This window comes from Lynx canadensis, chromosome B3 (assembly GCF_007474595.2).
Source record: "Lynx canadensis isolate LIC74 chromosome B3, mLynCan4.pri.v2, whole genome shotgun sequence".
Lineage (NCBI taxonomy): Eukaryota > Metazoa > Chordata > Mammalia > Carnivora > Felidae > Lynx > Lynx canadensis.
In genome coordinates this window covers 111,415,192-111,427,853 of record NC_044308.2, presented here as the reverse complement: position 1 = coordinate 111,427,853, position 12,662 = coordinate 111,415,192, and the positions used below count along the sequence as shown (strand labels likewise).

The following is a 12,662-nucleotide window of genomic DNA, read 5'->3' as shown; positions in this document are numbered from 1 at the left end:
GAAAAGAGCGGCGACAGCCCCAGTCACATCCCCAGAGCCTCCTCGGATCCCGCGCTAGCCCAGCCCCAGACCCCGAGGCGCGCGGGGCCCGGCTCCCAACGCCCCCTTACCCGAGGCGGGAGCAGAGGCGGTCTCCGCCGTCCCCAGTTGCCGCCGCCACCGCCGCCGCCACAGCCCTCAGCTGCAGCTGCCCCGTTGGGGAGTGGGAGGGGTGGCTGGGTGGAGGATGCTACTCCCGACTGAAGGGAGACGAAGAAACGGAAACAGGAACCGCCGCCGCCGCTTAACGGAGCCTTCGGCGCCACTGACTGAGCGAGAGCGCGAGGCGGCGCGAGCGGGGCAGTCGCTGACAGCGCGAGACCGAGCGCGAGCCGGGTCCCGGGCGCGCGACCCCGAGCAGCGCCGGCCCCATTCCGCGAGGAGAAGAAGGGGACGGGTTGAGTGGGGCTGGGAGGGGGCGATGTGGGGCGGGGGCCTGGAGCTTAGGGAACCTGGCTACTGGGGTCTGCCGGAGATAACGCGCGCACGCGCCGGAGCGGCTCTGACAACGAGCGCAGGCGGGGAAGCCTTGGCTAGCGCAAGCGTGCGCGCGCGGGTGGGGGCGCGCGCCCCTCAGCGTTACAGGCTTCTGGGAGAGGGCGCGCATGCGCCGGCGGCTGCCACCTACGGCGACCCTGGCATGTGCCACGGTTTCTTTCCGCCCCCTTTTAGCTGAGCCGTGGATAGCGTAGCTGCAGCATCCGCTGCCAGGGAGCCGCGGGCCACAGAGGGACCGGGAGACTTCCAACAGGGCAACAACTGCGCTAGGGCGCCGGCTCCTACACGAGCACAGGCCGCCCTCTACTGCCTGCAGGCCGGAGACTGCTGGGGGCGAGTCGAGCCGAACTCCCCACTCCCGGGAGCGCCATCTCCCGGGAATGCCATATTCTCGATAGCCGGGGGAAGGACTGGCCCATGCCAGTGCAGCCCGCGGCCCTAAGGAGCACTAGTACTGAAGCAGGCTCCTTGCTACTTTTTAGAGGTGATCGCTGCTGCTCAGCCCCTGCAGCCCAGGTCTGGCCGTTCGGCTGCAGCTAGCGGCGTGACCACAGAATGGCATCGCACCCACATGCAATTAGCGGAGCCCTGTTTTATCTTGTGAGAACTGTTTCTACATCTGCCCCGACAGAAAGACCTCCCACAAGGGCCTGAGTTTGATGCCTAGCCTCTCTCCCGACCCGCGGCTGCGACAGCCCCTTTGAAGCGGAAGTTTATTCAAAACGGGAAAGAGAACTTTGGGGAGGAGGGGTTCCCTAGGATGCTTCCTACCCGCACGCACTCGGGAAATTCCTGGCGCCCGCGATGCAGAGCAGTGGGCCGAAGAGCTAGGTCAGACCGGCCCAGACGGTGAGCTGAGCCGGAGGACCTAAGCGCGCAGCCCCGGCACACAAAGTAGTCGCGGGCCGAGGGAGGGGGTGCCACGAGGTCCAATCAAAGACGCGAGCCATGTGAGTGGAGTGCGAGCCGACCAATCAGACGGCCGGAGAATGAGCTTCCCGTTCCCAACTCTTCCCTGTAGCCTCCGGACCCAGATCCCAAGCCTAGAGCGCGGTACCGTGGAAAGCGAGATGGTGCCCTGAGGACAGAAAAATTATTTCTCTAGACTTGGGTGTTTTTAAGTGCCTTGCTTAGGTACTTATCCCAGAACAAATAGCAGCGGCGTTTTAGATGCTGAGTATGAAAAAGATCACAGAAAAGAGATTTACAAGGCACTGGTCTGCCAAGACTGCAATCTGCCTAATAACATTCATAAATTTACAGTGTTTATTGAGACCTTTTTATAGGCCAGGAACTGTATTACAGAAAAAACAAATAAGATAACTACTGATTTCCAAAGAAGAAAAAAAAAGTTCCCTGCCCTCAATAAGCTCAGCTTCTTGGGTTTGCTGGACCTTGTGACTCTGATATTTATTGTCAGTCCTTTAACGAAAAAGCTCTCAGCAAAGTAGTTTACAGTCGTTTTTATGGCTGTTATCTCCCTGTAAGAAGAGAAAACTAAGGGAAAAGTAGAGTGACCTATCTAAAGTCACACAAAAACAATATACTAGCGTAATCAGAATTATGTTCCAGTTCAGAGAGCTTGTATATCCATATTCAACAATTTTTTACTGAATGCATGGTTGCTGTCCTCCACTAAAAAGGTTTCTGTACCAAGCTTACAAATAGAACGGAATTCTGCTTGGAGGGCCACAAGCTTTGGTAGTTGGAAATGAACAGAAATTTTAGGTTTATGCCAAAGTAAGATGAGGTAAAGGCTGAAGTCTTATAAGTCATACTCTAGATACTTTTTAGAAGTCAGAGGTGAGATGGATATTTACTTCTTAGTTTAAACAGCATGTTTAAAAATATTTTACCAAGCATGTTTAACTTTAAAGCTTACCTTATATAATGCTTTAAGATCTCCAACTTCAAAGCTTTATTTTACATTTGCCTCAAGACATCCAGTTTTTTATCTGGCCTTCATTTTTCCTTTCCAAAAACGTAGGAATTAAAATACATATCTTCTCAGGGCACCCGGCTGGCTCAGTCAGTGGAGCATGTAACCCTTGATCTCAGGGTTGTGAGTTTGAGCCCCACCTTGGGTGCAGGGATTACTTAAAAATAAAATCTTTTGGGGCACCTGGGTGGCTCAGTTGTTAAGCATCCAACTCCGGATTTTGGCTCAGGTTATGATTTCACTGTTTGTGAGTTTCAAGCCCCACCTCAGAGTCCACATTCACAGCACAGAGCCTGCTTGGGATTCTCTCTCTCTCTGCCCTTCTCTCTTCCTCTCAAAAAATAAATAAACTTACAAGATAAAATAAAATCTTTTAAAAATTAAAAAAAAAATTACTTACCTTCTCTACCTGCTTTTGCTTAAAAAAAAAAAAAAAAAAAAAAAAAAAAAACAATTTCCTAGGGGTGCCTGGGTGGCTCAGTCGGTTAAGTGTCAGCCTTCAGCTCAGGTCATGATCTCACAGTCTATGAGTTCGAGCCCCGCGTCAGGCTCTGTGCTGACAGCTCAGAGCCTGGAGCCTGCTTTGGATTCTGTGTGTGTCTCTCTCTCTCTCTCTGCCCCTCCTCTGCTCATGCTCTGTCTCTCTGTCTCAAAAATAAATAAAAACATTAAAAAAAAATTTTTTTTAATAAAAAGTTTCCTTGGGGCGCCTGGGTGGCGCAGTCGGTTAAGCGTCCAACTTCAGCCAGGTCACCATCTCGCGGTCCGTGAGTTCGAGCCCCGCGTCAGGCTCTGGGCTGATGGCTCAGAGCCTGGAGCCTGTTTCCGATTCTGTGTCTCCCTCTCTCTCTGCCCCTCCCCCGTTCATGCTCTGTCTCTCTCTGTCCCAAAAATAAATAAACGCTGAAAAAAATAAAAAAATAAAAAGTTTCCTAGGAATGTTTGTCCAAGATTTAGTGCACTTTGGTAGGATAGTATATTACATATTAAAAGGCCAAATAACTTGGGTGTCTCTAGAATATACTCAGAAACTAGCTATCTAGCAGCTCTGATTGTGTTGTGATGAGGCAATGTGCTTCTCACCCTGTGACAAAACACTGTTAACAAAGCCCTTTCCAGGACGTGCCCAGGATTGAACTGCCACCTCAGAACTGAAGTATCAGTTATACAACTGACTTTTGGAACAAACCTTTACCCACTGAGTTCCAAGCCAATGATGAATTTCCAAAAAAAAATTCCCAACAGTTCCAGCTTTTAAAAAATACATTTCTTTTACTCTCTCCAGAGAGGAATATTACTAAAACTCTGCCTTTCTCTTGCTAGGTTAAGTTTCTGAGAGAGCAAGTATCTCCAGAAGGTTCTAAACATTACTAGCCACCAGAAGACATCTCTATCAAAGGATGTTTTCTCCACAAGCTCCAGTTGCCCGTCCCCCACCACCCACTGCTGCTCTTCGGGCCCCTCACTCTCTCTTCTTACCCCAGCTGCCTGCCTCTGCTTCTCGTCACTCCTAGTTTCTGATATTTGCTTAAGCAAGTACAAGTGTTCCACCACTTCCTCCAACCTTCCTTCACAAACTAGCTTTTAGACCCATCTTTGCTTATCTGAAAACTTAACAGATAAGTTCTGCTCAGCAAGAGAATGTGCAGAACATTCTTTATGTCATATTATCCCAAGAACTAATAGAACCTTGTCGGTATGTTACATTCTTTTACGCAGCCTGCGTCAAATTCTTAGTCATCAACCAGAGCTGTGGGGTCTTGCGGGTGGGGCAAGAAGTTGTCAACCATTAGACAATGAAAAAGATGAAAATGAAAGTTAAAGTGAATACAGGAGTGGCCATTTTATTGAGAGATTAGCTAGATCAAAGTTAATGAACTTGAATATTATCACATTTCCAAAGTTGTGAACATTCATGCAGGAACTAGTTTCAAGTTTACTACTACCATTTTATTAATGACTATAATAAAAATAATAGCCGAAGTGTAATATTGTTGAGTGTCAGGTACCATGATAAACTCTTGCCTCCATCATTTAATTCTCAAATCAACCCTTGAAGTAGATCCTGTTATTATAATGGAATCTATGAGGTCACAGAGAAGAGTTAAAGAGGTTCTCAGCATTAGCTACTTACCAGATCGTTTAGAAATGTTTCCATCTCGACCAATGTGAAACAACTGAATGTCAGTCATGGAAACTGTCTTCATAATCTTTAATTGTCCTTATTTTCTAAATTTTTTTTTCAACGTTTATTTATTTTTTTGGGGGGACAGAGAGAGACAGAGCATGAACGGGGGAGGGGCAGAGAGAGAGGGAGACACAGAATCGGAAACAGGCTCCAGGCTCTGAGCCATCAGCCCAGAGCCTGACGCGGGGCTCGAACTCACGGACCGCGAGATCGTGACCTGGCTGAAGTCGGATGCTTAACCGACTGCGCCACCCAGGCGCCCCTGTCCTTATTTTCTAAGTACTGCTCTAGATATATCTACTTAGAGGATTCCATTTTGCAGATCATTCAAAAGGCAACACTTTATTACATGCAAAAATGTAGACCTTGAGATAATCATTTAACCCATTTGGCCCTTAGTTTTCTTATCTGTAAAATAAAGGGGGTGGTCTAGAGAAATTTTGGTTCTTTGCCTGTTTTAAAACTATAAATCTAGCCAGCTTGACACACCACTGCCAGCAACCAAAACGAGATATGGAAAAACAGTCTATACTTTGAAATCCAGTAAACATTTCAAAGTCACTGTGAACCAACTCCCTAAATAGAAATTCAGTCTACACCCACTCATTAAAGAGAAGATCCAATCTTTCCAATCAGAAGAGTAAATGAAGTGATTGATTTAAAGACTAATGAAACTATCTCTTTCTATGACTTTCCTCCATGGCTGAAATCTCTGTCTTCTTCATTGAGATAAAGCATCATATAATTTAATTATTCACATCCACTCCTATTCCTTCCTCATTAATAGAGTTCGTTTTTTGTTGTGTTTGTTTGTTTTTTAGGTAACCATCCAACCTCTAGCTATACAAGGGCAATTGAATTAGCCTGTCAATCAATAAATTAATTCCCTAGTATGGTAGAGACTTGCTTACCCTCTTTCCTTGCATATAAAAAGATTACATTTTCACACATACATCCCTACTGCTCAACTCTACCCTTGCAGTTGAGCTGAACCATGTGACTAGTTATAGTCACTAGTCTATAGAGGGTTGTAGTTAGAAGTGGTATGTATCACTTCCAGCTATAGAATTTAATTGCAAGTATAAGTTCTTACAATGTTTACTCTTCCCCAGTCTCAAAACAAGTATTATTGAAGATGATAGAGCCTGTGTCAGCCTACATGCCTAAAAGGGGACAATGGGAACACCCTACCTTCCATCCTCATCAGGTCAGGATGGATACATGAGTAAAAAAATATACCTTTATTGTTTAAACCACTGAGATTTGGGGTTGTTTTTTACTGCAGCATGACCTGGAATCTAGGTTATACTAGGTTTTAGGCAATTCTAATTCTAATTCTAATTCTAATTCTAATTCTAATTCAGGTATATCCTAATATACCTGAAAACCATTATAGCCCTGGGGTGTACTGGCCCAATCAGACTGAAGGAAAGGATTTTTACTCCCTGCTTAGAGGAGAGGATTCTCGCTTACCAGGTACAATGAGTCAGCGCATAATAGAGATTGCCACTGGCAGCAATCTAACAAACACAAGAGGAATTAACCTTAAAATGAAGTCAACACACTGAAGATGGCAAAGAGGAAAACCCTTGAAGATATGTTTGAGCTGCAGGTTGTATCACTCCTGAAGGCTACTCTTCTCTGGACTTCTAATTCTGCAAAATAATAATTCTCTTTGTTGCTCTGTAACACCATAAGCAGAAATTACATCGTGTATATCTTTAATTTCATCACAGTTCATAACACAGATATGACTCAAACACTCAAAAATATTAGATGAATTAAAATTGTTTTCATATCATAGCTCGTACTCTTGCCTTTAAAAATAAAACATTACCGCACTAACAAGGGGGGAAATTAATGTAATACAACCCAGTCTTTTTACAGATGAAGAGATTAAGACCCAGATACACTACAAGATTCATCAAGTTCACATAGCTTTGTTAAGGCAGAACTGGGGGGGGGGGGGGAATAACTAATAATTGTTTCATCAAAAATGACCATAGTTTCTTGGGATACCTGGCTCAGTTGGTTAAGCATCTGACTTTGACTCAGGTCATGATCTCACAGTTTGTGAGTTCAAGCCCCGGCATCAGGCTCTGTGCTGACAGCTCAGAGCCTGGAGCCTGCCTCAGATTCTGTGTCTCCTTCCCTCTCTCTCTCTGCTCCTCCCCCCCGCCTCAAAAATAATAAACATTAAAAAAAATTTTTTTTTGAAAACATGACCATAGTTTCCAACTGAAGACAGAGAAGCAATGAGACAGTCAGTATATTACCCTGGTAGTTAAAAATGCTGAAGTTAAAACAAATGTAGTTTACTTACTAGCAATATGTTCTTGGACAAGTTACTTAAACTCCCTGAGCTCAGATTTTCCATCTGTAAAAGAGGATAATAATCTCTAGCTCATAGAGTTGTGAGGAATAAATGACTCAACATGTAAAAAGCACTCAGCACAATGCCCGACACTTAATAAACATTCCATATATTGCAGATCTATCAAATGGTGTTTATTCATAGCTAAATCAATTTTTTTTTTACATTATCATAGATCCTGTTCTCCTTTTTAATTCAGACCACTGACCTGTGTTTTTCCAGCATGTATAATTCTAGTGTAGCCTATACAACTGTATAGCCAGTACCTGCTCCTCCCATTTCCACACATCTACCATATTATGGCAGCACGAAAAGCCTTGTTACTACTGACTGGCCCTTGGCCACAACTAACTGGTCAAGAAGTGGACACTTGACCCAAGATGGGCCAATGAAGCTAGTCCTCCAAGATTTTTAGACTTTGTAAGAGAGGTCATCGCAAGTCTCAGCTAGATATATAATCTAGAAGATGTCATAGGACATGTTTTGGTTTTTGAGGGGGGTGGTGGTGTTTGTTTGTTTTTGTTTTTGTTTTTGGCCAAGTGGAGAAACACATTCTGAACTGAGAAAATACAGTCAATGGACAGAGGGAAGAGGAGAAGATAAAGAAAGTGTCTTTGTTATACTGGAGTTCTCAGCTCCAGGTTTTCTTGACCATTGGCAGAATCTCTGCCTTTCCTTCTGCTTTGGGTTGTCCCTTCCAAAGTTTCCCCCCAATATTCTTCTAATATATTCCCTATTTTGCATAAACTAATTTTAGGTGGGTTACTTTAGATGTGATAAATGCAATGATATGCGATATTATATTATCATAAAGTAAAAAAAATAATAAAAGGAAAATCCTTAAATTCATTATCTTTATTAACAACTTGAGTGTTACTTCTAAGAATATGATCAAGTTTATAAAAATGAATCAATAAATTTTTATCAACTATATGTAATGTACCTGTAGCAGAGACTCCAATTATATCCCTTTTTCTGTTTTCTCATTCTTCCATAAGAGCCAACCCCCAATTTTCAGATGGCCATATTGCCACTTAGCTAAAAACGAGTATTTTCTAGTCTCCATTGCATAGGTGTGGCCACATGGCTAAATTCTGGCTGTTGAGATCTAAGCAGAAATGTTGTGTGGGACTTCTATTTTAAAAAATAAAATTGGGGCACCTGGGTGACTCACTTGGTTAAGTGCCCAACTCTCGATTTTAGCTCAAGTCATGATCTCACTGTGAGTTCTAGCCCCACATTGACTGTGCAGAGCCTGCTTGGGATTGTCTCCTCCTTTCTCTGTCCCTCCTCTGCTTGCTCTCTATCTCTCTTAAAATAAATAAAGACAACCATTTTAAAAAGTTATAAAAAGAAAGGAATATACGCTTCTTACCTGTTCTCTGCATCCCGGGCCATAATGTGATGACGGGGGCCCTTTCAGCCATCTTGGACCATGAGGAGGATAGCCAAACCTTGGGGAGAGCATAATAGTGAGGAAGGACCTGACTCCCTGATAACTTTGCAGAACCTCCATGGCAGTCTTGGGCTGCTCACCTCCAAAATTCTTTCATGTGAATAAATAAATATATATATATATATATATATATATATATATATATAAATAAATAAGCTTCTCTCTTATTTAAGCCATAGTTTTCTAAATCTTTCTATTACATGCCACGGAAACTAATCCTGATACAATACCATAGTAGTTTGATAAATTATGTTAAGTTAGATCTTTAATGCTCCGCAAAAAGAGAAATTAATCCAAAAAGATTTGAAAGAAATGTAACAAAGACAAGTACATACTACTCTATTTAAAAATTTTAAACCAAAAACAAAGATACAGACCAGGAGTTGGAGATGGGGGGAGATACAGACTGAGGAAAGATGGGATAGGTGCAAAAGAAAAAAAAAAAATTCAGAGAGAAAAATTCCAGCCAAGAAAAAAAAAGTTACCACTGTCAATATGTTATAAATACTTGCTCCAATAAGAATGAGTCTTGCTAACATCACCAAAGTTCCAAGGTTCTGCGTTACAGGGGCAAAAACTCTATCTTACGAGTTTACCAGAAGGAAAATTAGATTCAGAGGGGGAAGATTAACTCTAACCAAACTGACAAAAGTCTGAAACACCAGAAGGTCCCTTGAGGGCAGAGACCCTGCCTCTCTGTCTTGATGACCACTGTGTATCATACTTGCTGAATGAGTTAATTAATTTTCATTTCGATATAACTGCCAGGGGGATCAAGCACTCGTAACCTCTGGTTAGTCGGGATCTTCTAGTTTCCATGAGGACAAGGCAGTATAGAGTAGATTCAGAAAGTAGATTCTAACTGTATTTGAATCCAAGCACTGCCACTTAACGGCGATGAGACCTTGGGAAACTTTTTGAAACTATGTGTCATTTTTTCATTCATGTAAAATGGGAATGATATTATCTACCTCATCGGGATTGTTATGATTATAAAATGAGTTATTACATGTAAGGCTCTTAAGAACAGTACCTGGCACAGAGCACACAACAAATGTTAGCCATTTATAGCTTTACAAAAACCTTAAGCTAAAGCAAGCCTTTGTGGACACTATTATTATTATCTGATCTACATCCAAAGTCAAAAGGACATGAAAACAGAATCTCAGGAAGAAAAAGAAACAGGTGATTGACAAGATTTCCTGAGCCAAAGGTTGAATGTCATTTCAGTTTTGCAGTACATTCTACAACACAAGTGTTGGTATTTAAAACAAAGAGTAAAGGTTCTAAAAACAACACCCTATAAACGGCGCTGACACAGTTTACAAGTCTACTCGTAAACTCGTGTACATTGGGTCAAGTGGAGCCAACATATTCATATTCAAGTCTGAACATGAATTCAGATCTTTTAGTTTAAAATACACTCCCTTTGGGGCGCCTGGGTGGCGCAGTCGGTTAAGCGTCCGACCTCAGCCAGGTCACGATCTCGCGGTCCGTGAGTTCGAGCCCCGCGTCGGGCTCTGGGCTGATGGCTCAGAGCCTGGAGCCTGTTTCTGATTCTGTGTCTCCCTCTCTCTCTGCCCCTCCCCCGTTCATGCTCTGTCTCTCTCTGTCCCAAAAATAAATAAACGTTGAAAAAAAAAATTAAAAAAAAAATAAAATAAAATAAAATAAAATACACTCCCTGTCTTTGGGGGCACTTCCATCAAATGGCTGAAAGTCCATCCAACTTACCTGAGCTCTTTAAGGTGCAAGGAACCAAGTAACTTGGTTACTCCAAGGAAAAGGGGATTTGAACTGTTTTCATTTCAAAATACATGAACCAAAACTTATCCTGTGGCTGAACCACTGAGGCAACTGGAGATCTGCTGATTCATGTTTTCATCCCTCTCACGGTCCCCATGTCATTTTCTGCTCTTCTGCTCTTCTCTCAGTACCAACTGACTTCCATTTTTTGTTTTACCTTTTGGTTTGTGCAGGCTCACGATTTTTGTTCCCTTATAACTGCATCTTTTTCATAGCATAAGACACAATCTTAACTTTCAAATTCTCCGTTTCTTGATTCACATTCTCCACAGAGGGAAATTGTGTTGGGTCTTCATGTCTTTCTCTACGAAGTCACATAATAGGTCTTTGGCCTTCAGTCAGGTATTAATTCTGGTCCAAACTACTGTGTCAAAGTGGTGATGGCTGCCCTTTCAGCAGGGGCTATGTGCCTGAGCATGGCAAACTCTTTAGCAGAAGTAGGGGGTGGGTAGACACGGAATTGACATCTCTAACATCCTGCTGTTTTCTTTTCCCTCACTTTCTCCTTCAGTTTTCTATAACTCTCCTCATCCCACTAATATTCACATAGGGATCTTACCACTCTGTCCTCTTCTCAGTACTTATCAATTCAACTCAACTCAATCTCAGCCTCCACATTGGTCTTTGCTAATTTTCCAATGCATTGTTTCCAGTAAATGTTTTATTTATGAAGTCAGGTGGACTCTGTTGGAGTTTGTCTCCACATGGACCATCTAGCTTCTCACCAACGAAATAACTCAGCCCTCCCCTTATGTTATCACAAAGTGAGCTTGGAAGAAATCATGAGTTATGTAAATGCAACACTCATAGCTTCTTTTAAAATCAGCAAAAAGGTGGCGGGGGGTGCCTGGGTGGCTCAGTCAGTTAAGCGTTTGACTTCGGCTCAGGTCATGATCTCACAGTTCGTGGGTTGGAGCCCCGCGTTGGGCTCTGTGCTGACAGCTCACAGCCTGGAGCCTGTTTCGATTCTGGGTCTCCCTCTCTCTGCCCCTCCCCCACTCACGCTCTGTCTCTGTTTCAAAAATAAATAAACATTAAAAAAAAATCAGCAAAAAGGTGAAGCCCTATGATAATGGAACAAAACTGTCTTCACATAGGAAAGACAGATATTTTATTTTATATTTTTAAGACAGACATCTTAAAAGCTAATCTACAGACAAGTTTCATTAAAAGCTAATTCTATCAGGTGTTGAAATACAGGGTTTATGAATATCTAATATATAAATAGTGGCAACAGAAGTCCTATGGCTCTGACGTAACAACAAGGGAGATGTTTGGTGAGCACTAAGGCCTCTGCCACATGCAGTAGATAACCTACGCAATCACATGTTGCATGGCCCTGGAGAAAATAATTTAAACAAGAACAACCAGAAGATGAAATGGACAGCAGGAAGTAAATTTTAGAAATTGTGAAGAATGTGGTAACTTACGAGGTGAAAAAGTGACTAAAGATGAAGGAGATTTAGGGCTTGGGTGACTAGTTATTTGATACCATTAATATAATTCATAGTTCAGTATAATCACATGTAGAATTCAGGTCTTCTGATCCCAAACCAATATTCTGTTCATTCTGACAGGCTCAATGTTTTGTTTTCAAAAAATCAAAATCCTAACAAAAGATCATTGAGCCAGAATGGATTCAGCATTGTATCCCCAGTGCCTAGATTAGTGTTCGGCCTATGGGAGATGCTCAAACAACAGTAAATGAATTAATGAATGAATAAATGAATGAGAATGTGACTATTTCAGCAGAAAGGATTTGACTAAAAAAAAAGTAGTTTTTGTCCTAATGTATTGTTAGAGCCTGCAAATGGTTTCCAAGGAAGTTGTAATACCTTTTAATAGCTATTTTTACAGTATCCTGAGAAATTTTATACATACTTATGTCCATATTCCTAAATAACAGAAGAAATCCAATTAACTTTGTCTTTTCTTTTATAGGAGTATTTTTCATTTTAAGAATGAGGGCCTAATAAAACAATCTATGCAGCCCTTTCACTTTTAATATTCTGTGTGCCTCTAAAACAAAATGTGCTTGATTAGTTCTCCCCTCCAACTTACAATGAATGCATTTACTAACTTCTCTCAGATAGATATGGCTGTAGTGGCCATATTTCAGTCACCAAATGGAGTGAAACTAAATCTAACAATTAAATCTGTTATTTAAAATCTGAATTTTCCTGGAAAGTCTAAGACACATGGAAACCATAGGGATGAGTCTCAAATATTTATTTAAACTATGCATGATTCCTCATGATCTTGTAACTAAAGTGTACTTGGCTGTATATCAGGGCCAGTGTTCACCAATATGGCAAAATTCTGATTGGTCGGGGTCTATTTTGATTGTCTGAGACTCTGCAAT

At 42.3% G+C, this 12,662-nt stretch overlaps 1 protein-coding gene across 10 annotated transcripts in view; it reads right to left on the bottom strand.

The window, feature by feature from the left end:
* Positions 1 to 12,662, bottom strand: part of FUT8 (fucosyltransferase 8) — a 342,855-nt gene that overhangs the window by 313,570 nt on the left and 16,623 nt on the right. For 6 of the 10 annotated variants that reach the window (XM_032593385.1, XM_032593383.1, XM_032593384.1 and 3 more), the window contains one exon: positions 8,414 to 8,492. The exons of 1 other annotated variant lie outside the window; for it this stretch is intronic. The gene's annotated coding sequence lies outside the window, so the exon portion shown is untranslated. Of the gene's footprint in view, positions 1 to 110; positions 192 to 1,308; positions 1,438 to 8,413; positions 8,493 to 12,662 lie in introns of those variants that run through there. 3 more of the 10 variants (XM_030319338.2, XM_030319339.2, XM_030319337.1) reach the window with 3 other exon arrangements.